This window comes from Macaca mulatta, chromosome 13 (genome assembly GCF_049350105.2).
Source record: "Macaca mulatta isolate MMU2019108-1 chromosome 13, T2T-MMU8v2.0, whole genome shotgun sequence".
Classification (NCBI taxonomy): domain Eukaryota; kingdom Metazoa; phylum Chordata; class Mammalia; order Primates; family Cercopithecidae; genus Macaca; species Macaca mulatta.
Genome location: NC_133418.1, coordinates 48,961,653 through 48,974,199, shown reverse-complemented (window position 1 = coordinate 48,974,199; position 12,547 = coordinate 48,961,653). Strand labels below are relative to the sequence as shown.

The following is a 12,547-nucleotide window of genomic DNA, read 5'->3' as shown; positions in this document are numbered from 1 at the left end:
ACATCCTACTCTCAGCATTGGACAAATCAGCAAAGAAACATCAAATTTAAACTATACCATAGATCAAATGGACCTAACAGACATTTACAGAACATTTCATCCAACAACTGCAAAATACACAGGTTTTTTTTCTTCATCAGCACATGGAACATTTTCCAGGATGATCATATGTTATGAGACAAAACAAGTTTCAACACATTTTAAAAAATCAAATTATATCAAGTATTTTACCTAATCAAAATGGAATAAAACTAGAAAGCAATAAAAAGAGGAACATTTGAAACTATACACATATATGAAAATTAAACAACATGCTTCTGACTGATTAATGGGTGAAAAAAAATTAAGAATAAAATGTAAAATTTCTTGAAATTAATGCAAATAGAAACACAACATTTCAAAGCCTATGAGACACAGCAAAAATAGTATTGAGGCAAGTTTATAACGATAAATGCTTATATCAAAAAACAGGGAAGATTTCAAATAAGCAACCTAATCATACACCTCCAAAAATGAGGAAAGTAAGAACAAACCAAACCCAAATTAGTAAAAAGAAATAAATAATAAAGATGGGAGCAGAAATAAATGAAATTGACACTAAAAAATACAAAAGGTGAATAAAACAAAAAGTTGGTTTTTTGAAAAGGTAAACAAAATTGTCAAACCTTCATGTAGACTAAGAAAAAAAGAGAGAATACCAAAATAAATAAAATCAGAAATGAAAAAGTAGACATCACAATGGATACCACAGACATACAAATGATCATTAGAGACTACTATAAATAACAATAAGTCAACAAATTTGAAAACCTAGAGGAAATAGATAAATTACTGAATACATACAACCTACTAAGATTGAACCAAGGAGAAACAGAAAGCCTGAACAGAGCAATAATAAGTAATGAGATTGAATCAGTTAAAAATGTCTCCCGACACAGAAAAGGATGGCTTCACAGCTGAGTTCTACCAAACCTTTAAAGAAGAATTAATATCAATTCTTCTCAAACTGTTCCAAAAAATTAAAACAGAGAAAACTCTTTCTAACTAATTCTACAAGGCCAGCATAACTCTCACATCAAAACCAGACAAGGAGACAAGAAAAAAGAAAACTACAGGCGAATATCCCTTAAGAACGCAGATGTAAAAATTCTCAACAAAATCCTAGCAAACTGAATCCAACAAAACATCAAACAGATAATACACCATGATGAAGTAGGATTTATCTCGGGAATGCAAGAATGTTTCAACATACACAAATCAATAAATGTCATACATCACATCAATAGAAGAGCAAATATATGTGATCATCTCCATAGATGCAGACAAAGCATTTGATAAAATGTAACACTGTGCTATGATAAAAATCCTCAACAAATTAGGTGCAGAAGAGAAGTATCTCAATATGATAAAGGTCATGTATGACAAACCCACAGCTAACATGTTACTAAATGGGGAAAAGCTGAATGCTTTTTCTCTACAAACAAGAACAAAACTATTCTCACCACTCTTTTCAACATAGTACCAGAAGTCATAGCTAGAGCAATTAGGCAAAAGAAAGAAATAAAGGACATCCAGAATGGAAAGGAGGAAGTCAAATTGATCCTGTTTGCAAATGACATGACACTATGTAAAGAAAAACCTAAGGATTCTACCCAAAACTCTTAGAACTGAAAAACTAATTGAGTCAAATAGCCAGATACAAAGGTAATAAACATAAATCAGTAGCATTTCTATACACCAAACACAAGCTAGCTGAAAAAGAAATCCAGAAGGCAATCCCATTTATAATAGCAACGAAAAATACCTAGTAATAAACTTAACCATGTGAAAGATCTCTACAAACGCTGATGAAAGAAATTGAAGACAATACAAACAAATGAAAAGACATCCCATGTTCATGGATCAGAAAAATAAATATTGCTAAATTTACAATACTACTTAAAGCAATCTACAGATCCAATGCAATTCCTATCAAATCATCAATTACATTCTTCATAGAAATGGAAAAAATCCTGAAATTTCTATTGAACCCCAAAATACCCCAAATAGCCAAAGCAATTCTGAGCAAAAATAGCAAAGCTGGAAGCATCACACTACAAGATCTCAAAATATACTACAAAACTATAGTAATCAAAACAACATGGTACTATCACAAAAAGAGACACATGGACCAATGGACCAGAATAGCAACCCAGAAATTAATCCACATATCTACAACTACCTGACTTTTGACAAAGGTGCAAAGGATGCTAATTGGGGAAAAAACAATCTCTTCAATAGTTGGTGCTGGGAAAAGTGAATATCCATATGCAGAAGAATGAAAGTAGACCCCCACATCACACCCTACACAAAAATCAATTCAGAATGGATCAAAACTCTAAATGGAAGACATGAAACTATAAAACTGTTAGAAGCAAACGTAGTGAAAATGGTTCAGGACATGGGTCTGAGAGAAGATTTCATGAGTAACACCTCAAAAGCACAGGCAACAAAGCAAAAATAAATGAGATTATATCAAACTATAAACTTCTGCACAATAAAGGAAATAATCAACAGAGTGAAAAGACAACCTGCAGAATGAAAGAAACTATTTGCAAACTACTTATCCTACAGGGGATTAATATACAGCACATAGAAGGAACTCAAACATCTTCACTGAAAAAAAAAAAAAAAAAAAAAATCTGATTGAAAAATGGGCAAGTCTGAACAAACATACAAACATTTGTCAAAAGAAGTCACACAAATGGAAGACAAACATGAAAAAATGCACAACAACACTCATTACTGGGGAATTGCAACTCAGATGCACCATCAGCTATCATCCTACCTCAGTTAGGAAGGCTACTATCAAAAAGACAAAAAATAGTAAATGCTGGTGAAAATGTGAAGAAAAGGAAACTCTTACACACTGTTGGTGGGAATGTAAACCTCTACAGCCACTATGAATAAAAGTATGGAGGTTCCTAAAAAAACTGCAACTAGAATTATCACACGACCCAGCAATCCCACAATGTGGCATTTATCCAAAGGAAAGGAAATGAGTATATGAAAGATACATCTGTACCCCCACATTTATTGCAATACTATTTACAATAGCCAAGATATGGAATCAACCTATGTGTCCAACAACAGATGACTGAATAAAGAAAATGCAATATATACATAATGGAATACCATTTAGCCACAAAAAGATAAAAATCTTGTCATCTGTAGTAACATGGATGGAAGTGGAGGATGTTATGTTAAGTGAAATAAGTCAGCAACAAAAAATTAAATACCACATATTCTCACTTATATGTAGAAGCTGAGAAAAGTTTGTTCATGCGAGTAAAAAGTAGAACAGAGGATACTAGAGGCTGGCAAGCATAGAGAGAAGGGAGGGATAAGTAGAGATTTGTTAAAGGATACAATATTATAGCTACATAGGATAAGTAAGTTTTAGTGTTCTCCACCACTGTAGGATAAGTACAATTAACAACAATATATTATATAGATTCAAATAGCTAGAAGGAGAATATTGAATGTTCCCCACACAAAGAAATGATAAATGTTTGAGAAGATGTATATACTAATTACCCTGATGTGATCACTATGTATTATACATATGTAAACATTACTATGTACCCCATGATTTTGTACAATTATTATTTATCAATTAAAAACATTAAAATAAAAAATCCTTGTCTGTGGAACTTACAGTCTAATTGACAGTCAATAGATGAATAAATGAATGATTGAATAAAAAAATATAGTATTTCTGACAGTCATAACGTTTATGGCCAGAATATAAAGTGGAGGAAGAGATAACAAAATGTGGGGTGTTGAGCAGATTTGCAAATAAAAACTCACTTGGGGGGATGATGTTTGAGCAAAGCTCTGAGGGATCAAGCTCTACAAACATCTGGTAGAAAAGTCTGAGAAGATACTGAGAGGTGGCAACGTGCTACCAGCCCTCACTCTCAGCGCCTCCTCGGCCTCTGGGCGCCGTGCTTGAGGAGCCCTGCAGCCCGCCAGGGCACCATGGGAGTCCCTCTCTGGTCTGGCTGAGGCCTGAGCTGCCTTCCTCTACTTGCGGGGAGCTGTGGAGGGAGAGGCGCGGGCGGGAACCACGGCTGCGCCTGGCTCTTGTTCGCCAGTGCGAGTTCCAGCGGGCGCTGGCGCGGGTTCCGGCATGGGCTCGGTGGGCCCCGCACACGGAGCCGCAGAAAGGCGCCTCCGGCCCAGGGCGGTGAGGGGCTTAGGACCGGGGCCAGCAGCTACAGCTGTTGCGCCTGGTCCCCCAGCACTGCCGACCCACATGCACTGTGCTTGAATACTCGCGGGTCCTTACCTGCCTCCCTGCGGGGCGGGGCTAGGGACCTGAGGCCTGCCACTGAGCTCCGCAGGGCCAGAGCGTCCCTGACCAGGGCAGCTCCCTGCTTTGCAGCGCTGGGTCCCATCAACCGCCCCGGGGCTGAGGAGTAAGGGTGCATGGTGCAGGAAAGGCAGGCAGCTTCACCTGCGGCCCTGGTGCAGGATCCACTAGATGAAGCCAGCTGGGTTCCTGAGTCTAGTGGGGACTTGAAGAACCTTTATGTCTAGCTAAGGGTTTGTAAATACACCAATCAGTACTCTGTGTCTAGCTCAAAGTTTGTAAATACACCAATTGGTACTCTGTATCTAGCTAGCCTAGTAGTGACTTGGAGAACTTTTCTGTCTAGCACTCTGTGTCTAGCTAAAGTATTGTAAATACACCAATCAGCACTCTGTGTCTAGCTCAGGGTTTGTAAATACACCAATCAGCACTCTGTCAAAATGGACCAATCAGCTCTCTGTAAAATGGACCAATCAGCTCTCTGTAAAATAGACCAATCAGCTCTCTGTAAAATGGACCAATGGGCAGGATGTGGGTGGGGCTAGATAAGGGAATAAAAGCAGTCTGCCGGAGTCAGCTGGAGGCAACCTGCTTGGGTTTTCTGCCGTGTTGGTGTTGGTGTTGCTTGTTTATTCTTTGGGTTTACGCTGATTTTTACAGAGCTGGAAGATTCAACATCAAGGTCTGCACGAGGCTAGCAGTTCACGTTTGTAAGCCTGTGAGACCGTGACTCCTCCAGGAAGAACGAGTGAACAGCTCCAGTATGCGCTGCCTTTAAGAGCTGTCACACTCATCTTGAATGCCTGCAGCTTCACTCTTGAAGTCAGCCAGACCGCAAACCCACTGGGAAGAGAGAACAGATTCCAGACACACCGTCTTTAAGAGCTGTAACACCGCGCGCCTCGCGGCTGCATACTTGAAGTCAGTAAGACCAAGAATCTGCCACATCCGGACGTAAGTACAAAGCTTTGAGGTGAGATGAGTCTCACATCTCTGATATTTTCAAGAAATATGAAGGAGGCTATCGTGCCATGAATGAGGTGAAGGTTGGAAAGGTATGGGAAAGAATTGTCTGAGATAGAGAAGAACAGAAGTCAGTTTATATAAGCTCATGTTTGGTGTTAATAGAACTTATTTCTGAATGGTAAAGAAGTCCACTGGAGAGTTTAGAGCAGCGAAGTGACATGATTCAATACAGTTCTAAAACATCAATAACTCTAGCAACTGTGTTGAAAATAGAATTTAGGCTGAGCGCCTTGGCTCATGCGTTTAATCCAACCACTGTAAGAGGCTGAGGGGGGCGGATCACCAGAGGTGGGGGGTTTGAGAGCAGCCTGGCTAACGTGGGGAAACTCTGTCTGTACTAAAACAAGAAATTATCCGGATGTGGCGCCCGGGTGCCTGTAATTCAAGTTGCTTGGGAGGCTGAGGCAGGAGAATTGCTTGGACGAGGGAGGCAGTTTGTGGTGAGCTGAGATCCTGCCGTTGGACTCCAGCCTGGGTGATGGAGCCAGACTCTCAAAAAAAAGAAAATAGATTGTAGACTTTAAAGATTTGCCTAACCTATAGAATGTGGCAAAAGTATGTTCTAAGACTTTCAACACTACGTAGTAAGACCTTTGCAACTTTTGCGTGGCACACTCGAATATTTACTCTGGGAATCTGCCACTATGAAAGAATATCTGAGACTATCATGCTGTGATGGAGTGGAAATCTTCATGGAGGTAGGGATGCCTAACTGGCTTCTAATACACTATCCAAATCCAGTTCCCAACCTTGTAAATGAATAAGCCTCCTTATGCCTACAGCCTCAGCTACTGCTGACTGTAACTATATGTGGGGCAGCAAACCACATCTGCCCAGCTAAGCCTGTGAACCCTTAGAACAGTGAGAGGTAACAATAAATTCTTGTTTTAAGTCACCATATTTTAGGGAGGTTTGTTGTGTAGCAAAAGGTAACAGAATTCATCAACATACAGATGTCATGTAAAACTATGAGACTGGATGAGCTCATGAGGGAGTGAGAAGAGAAGAAATATAAGGATTAAAACCTAGGATGTTCCAAAATTTTGATATTGGAGAGATTGTGAAGAACAAGACAACAATAACAAAAGGCGAAACAAAATTATTACCCGAGTGCTTTCAAGATTTTACACCATTACCTTCTGAAATTTCTTTTACAAAAAAATCTGTTAATCTCAATTTTTTTTTCTTTGTTTTTTTTGAGACAGTGTCTTGCTCTGTCGCCTAGGTTGGAGTACAGTGGCGCGATCTTGGCCCACTGCAACCTCTATCTCTCGAGTTCTAGTGATTCGGGTGTCTCAGCCACCTGAATAGCTAGGACTGCAGGCGCCAGCCACCACGTGTGGCTGTATTTTATTTTATTTTATTTTTATTTATTTATTTTTTGGTAGAGACAGGGTTTCACCATGTTGGTCAGGCTGGTCTCGCACTCCTGACCTCAAGTGATCTACCCACCTTGGTCTTCCAAAGTGCTAGTATTACAGGCGTGTGAGCCACTGCATCTGGCGTCAGTGGTTCTTCTAAATAATGTTTTTTCTTTTTTTTCTTTCTGATAGCATTTAAGATTTTCTCTTCTTTCCTTGACACTGTACAATTTCACTTTGATATAGCTTAATATGTACTTATTTTTATTATCCAGCTCAGTAGTTGGAGTTCATGTATATTCAAAGGACATACGCTTCCTTCAATTCTGAAAAATTTCAGTCACTAACTTGTGGCTCTATTCTTCCCTGTAGTCAGGAAGAGTTCTATTATACATGTGCTGTCATTTATTAATTTTTATCCTTGTCTCTTACTGCACTATCATATACATATGTGTACATATGTGTATACATATATTACATATAAATACAATTCATTTTTGTTTTCACTACTGTGCTTTGACGAATCCTGACTACGTTCTGATTCATGAATTCTCTCCTCTGTCCTATCTAGGGTTTTTCTTATTCATTGACTTGTTTTGAATTTTGATTATATTTATATTTTTCAAGACTTCTTTATTTTCATTTCCATCTGTCCTTTACAAATTTTCTGCTTTTATTTTATAATTGTCCTTTTTAAGTATATATTTCCTTTATTTTTGTCATTTCAGGTCCTACTAACATGTTTATTTTAAAGCCTTGGTCTGACTGCCATAACAATTAAATTCAATTGAAGTAAATTCAAGCTCATATTGTTGTTTCTTGATCATCTTTCTTAACATTATATAATTTTCATGTCATTTGAAATATTCTGTTATCTCTGTTTTGGCCTTTCATGGCTCCTATAATCTGCAGTCTTTTTTTTTTTTATTTGAGACGGAGTCTGGCCCTGTCGCCCAGGCTGGAGTGCAGTGGCCAGATCTTAGCTCACTGCAAGCTCTGTCTCCCGGGTCCACACCATTCTCCTGCCTCAGCCTCCCAAGTAGCTGGGACTACAGGCACCCGCCACCTCGCCCGGCTAGTTTTTTGTATTTTTTAGTAGAGATGGGGTTTCACTGTGTGCTGGGATTACAGCCGTGAGCCACCACGCCCGGCCCAATCTGCAGTCTTAAGTAGAGTTGGTAGTCATATTCTTAACCCTGTTTTCATGAATTGAATATCTTTACCAAACCCTGACTTAGTAGGTCTTACTCTGATTTCCTTTCCAGCCTAGTGGATGATTATTATTCTCCATAATTCCACAGGAATCAAACTCTTAATTACTCCTCTTTGCCTCGACCCAGAGCTCAGCTCACATTTTTCATTTCTTTTCCATATCAGGTCTATGAAACTATTTTTTTTAGCACAGTTTAAAAAATTATTTTGTTTTTTTGTTTTGTTTTGTTTTTTTCCACCTTTTTTTTCTTACTGTTACTGCAATGTATTTAGAGTAGGAGTATTTGAAAGTGTGAATTTACTGGTCTGTCTCTTCTGAGCTCTTGTATTATATCATTTGTTGGAGATTAAGTGAAAAGTTTGCTACCCGAATCCTACTCATTGCAATTATTTCCTACCTGGCTTCTTGCAGATGAAACAGAGCCCAAACTAAGTGAAGGAGTGCAAAGTCTTCTATAAAGTACATGATTATCAAATAAAGCTGACTGGAGAACTTGATGGGTCCTTTTCCCCTTCTCCCAATGTTGGACATTGGGGCCTGATAATTCTGACGACCTAATGCCCATCCCTACCTCAACCCACTTAAACAGGTTGAGAAACTTTAAATAGCAGTCACTCTTCACTGGGGTGTTGCTATTGGTGGGTACCACCCTGCCCTAGTGGTCTTACATCAAGAGCTAAGTAAGCCAAGAGGTCAAAGCATGGAATGTTCTTCACAGAAATCACAGGAGACCAGAGGTTTCAACTCTCTCCAATTCTGTAACCATATTAATCACCCTGGCTTCTTGTGGGAGGATCAGTTTCAGGAGTTATACAGGGCCTAGAAGTGTTAGCACCAGGCTGCTCTCTACCCTGTAAAAACACGAGAAGCTGAGAATACAAGTATTCCCTTAATTCTTCTAATCCAGTAATTCTATTTTCAGGAATCAGTCCTGACCAGAGATATGGCCAAGACTTATGAATAAATATGTTTGCCTTACTTTTACCTATAATAGTGAAAAATTGGGAAAAACAAACCTGGATGTCTAAAAATTATTATCAGTTTATATGGTGAAATATCACAACTTTTCAGATTTTTAAATTTTAGAGTGACATACATGATCACAATATAATAAGCCAGATTACATATTATATACGCTATAATTTTAGTTTTAAAAAACAGAACAGAACTGGAACAAAATATATCAATGTATTAATAGGTTACCTTTCAATATTTTAAAAGTCTTCTTATATAACTATATATTACTTTTATAACCAGACAAGATATGTTGTTAAATAAAATGCTATCTGTTTTCTTACGTGTATGATCACTGCAAATTTTTATACATAAAATGACATAAAACAGTGTTAATATCGAAACACCTTTTATTAAAAAGAAGTTTCATTGTACTTAACTGTACATAACTTTCTGTTCTAGTTAATGTAGAGATAAGAAATAGAATATGAGTTGCTATATGTAATTTAAAAACTTTGCTTGCAGACATTAAAAAAATCTCTAAAAGAAAATAAGATCACACACAATCTTTATAGCAGGGTGAAAAATGTCTCATTAGGTAAAGTGCATGTTGGCATAAAAATGAATGTAATTTATATTTGAATTTTTGGCTAATCAAATGACGTATGTTTTATTGTCTTGCAGTTATATTAATGAGCAATATTTAATTAAAAGCTAATTGAATATTCCAAGCGGCAATTATCTTGCAATAGAGATGCCAAATCTGACATGAGGAGGCAGGTGAGCAGAAAGCAGAACTTGTATAATTATTCCTCTGAGAGATGGAGAAGAGACCACACCAAGCATTGCCACAGTGAGAGATTAGTGAAGATTCTGCCCTAAACAAAACCATTTCCTTTGTTGAGCTTATATTGTACTTTCTTCATCAGGTAAGTTGTGTTTAATTAAAGCAATGTAGCATTCTTTAGTTCACAAATGCAATTCTTTGGACATCCTTTGAACCCCACCCAGGAAGAGAAGAGTGAGCCACACTTACTTTCATTGATTGAGGTACTGATTGTGTGTGATGTAGCCTGTAACTTGGGCAGGCACACTTTAGACATGAGATGAAAGATAAAATACAAAACAAACAAAACAAGAACATTCCTTTAAAGTCAGAAGATAATCTATCAGTTTATTTTTCCACAGACAGTTTTGGTTGTCACATCAGCTTAATTTAAATGAAATCTTTGTTTTTGGAAACATTTCAACATTTTATATATATAAAGTAATATATACTAATATATAACATACATATAAAGTACATGTATGTTTCCCTTATTTACTGAGGCATAATTTACATATGATAAAATTCACTCATTTTAAGTATACAACTTAATGTATTTTGGCAATAGCATACATCTAGGTGATTACCAGCAAAACCAATACTTAGAACATTTCTATCATTCCAGAAAGTTTCCTTGCGCCCTTTTGTAGTCAGTTTTCTTTGGCCCCCAGTGTCAGGCAACCATTAATCTGTTTTCTGGCGCTATATTTTTATTTCTAGCACTTCATGTAAATGGAATCATATAATCTTTTGTGTTTGACTTTCCTCTTTTCTATTTTGGAGATTCACCCATGGTGTTGTATATTTTGTACAAGTTAAAGTGCAATTGTTATTAATAAGACTACAGAATTTTCCCCTTATTTATCTGCCTGTGAAGAGAAATTCAGTCTTCGCCATCTCAGGAGAGTTAATTATTCATATGGACAGAATATTCCTGCTCCCACAAATGAACTTGTTGAGGTTCTAACCCTCAATATGATGGTATTTGGAAGGCAATTAGGATTAGATGAGATTATAAGGGTAGGACACTGATGATGGGATCAGTGCTCTTGTAAGAAGAGAAAGAGAGGTGCAAGCTCTTTCTCTTCCATGTGAGGACACAGTGAGAAGGTGGCCATCTTCAAGCCTAGAAGAAAGCCCCTCACTGGGGAACTGATTAGGCCAGCACCTTGATTTTGGGCTTCCCAGCCTCCAGATCTGTGAGAAATAAATTTCTGGGGTTTAAGCTATCCAGTTCATGGTATTTTGTTATGGCAGCCCAAGTTGAAAAATATCTTGTAAGATTTGTATTTTTGGTATTTTTGTGGTGGAGAATTGGGAGAATGGAAAGTGGAAGATAAATTTATAGATACAGGAGGGAAAAAGGAACTCAACCAGAGAGACTAAGATGACCTACATCAGTGGTACTCAGAGTGATCCCTGGACCATCAGCATCACCTGGGCACATGCTAGAAATGCGTATCTTTGTGTGCCATCAGAGAACTACAGAATCAGAAACTGGCATGAAGCCCCCAATCTATGTTTTAACAGGCTCGCCAGGTGATGCTGAGGCACATTAAACACTTTACATAAAAAAAGGACTGTATTGAGGGAAGAGGAAGAAGGCTGATACATTAGGTGGGCCAAAGGTAGAAGAAGCTTCAGAGAGAGCCCGAGGAGCAGCTGTGACTTATGAAGAAAGTAAAAATTTAAGTTAGCATTTCTATAGATTAGGTATTGAGATCTCTTTCTGGTTTTTAAGACACAAGTCAAGACTGAGTTATTTGGAAATTGTTGTTGTGTTTGTGCATGTGTTTGGTAGTACTTTTTTGAGCCTGTGCACATGTGACCTGGATTTATAAGAGAGAGAGATATATATATATATGTACACACCCACACATAAACACACGCATCGGTTCATTCTCCACTCCACAAGTATAATTGTCCAAATGGGGGTATTGATAAATGAAGTCTGCATTTAGACTAGAACTTGTCTTATACTTTTTAACAGTATTTATACAATTTTTAAAAAAAATTTTTAGCACCAGGGGGCACCACGAGTGAAAGAAGAAAAACTTTGCAAGGCTCTGACATTAAGGAGGAGGGTGATGAAAATTTTGAGTGGCTTGCACATGTTGTGTAGGAGTCATGGCTTCACAGTCCTGGGTAGATGCTTGAAGCAAAGGTGCAGAACAAAGGATGAACAAGACACATAGGGTGAACATTCAGCTGCTCACTAGGACTGTAGCTATAGTGTTTAGTAGATGAGGGGGATAGTTTGAGCAATGGCAAGCTGATGTTGTATTGATTTTATTTTAATCCTCAATGGAAGAAACTCAACAAGAATACAAAAAAAGAAAAAGAATGAAAGCCGCTAAGTGCTGTAAACTGCTTAAAGAGCACTAAGAAAGCCTGTCTCAAACAAACTGGTTCATGTTATTGCTCAACAAGTGAGAGAGCTGCTAAGAGTAAAGCCTTAATGGTATCTTGAAAAACTCTGGGTTTTCATCACCAGGCTTATAATCATAAGCCTTCTGATTATAATTAGGTTTAGAGCTTGAGTGGTTTGGGGATGGGACTTAAGAATTTGGGATCAGGTAAAGCGGGCCAGTTGAAGTCACTTTAATTGACATGGGAGCATAGAGCAGGGTTTTTAGCAATTGTTACACTTATTGTCTTAGGGTGTTTGCTTTTATATTTCAAAGCAGTTTGTGGCAAAGGGAACTGGGTCTTGCTTATTCACACTCTTGGTAAACATCTAATTTTAGTTTTCTAAGTTCAGTTCTCATTTCTCAGTCTTTATTTCTCATAAGAAACCATAACAAGAGACTATT

The 12,547-nt window shown here is 37.8% G+C and overlaps 1 long non-coding RNA gene across 1 annotated transcript; it reads left to right on the top strand.

Moving 5' to 3' along the window:
* Positions 1-4,886: 4,886 nt before the first annotated feature.
* On the top strand, positions 4,887-12,075 carry LOC106993015 (uncharacterized). The gene is made up of 2 exons (XR_013403153.1): positions 4,887-5,308; positions 9,593-12,075. It is a non-coding gene; the product is annotated as an uncharacterized LOC106993015 (long non-coding RNA).
* Positions 12,076-12,547: the final 472 nt, after the last annotated feature.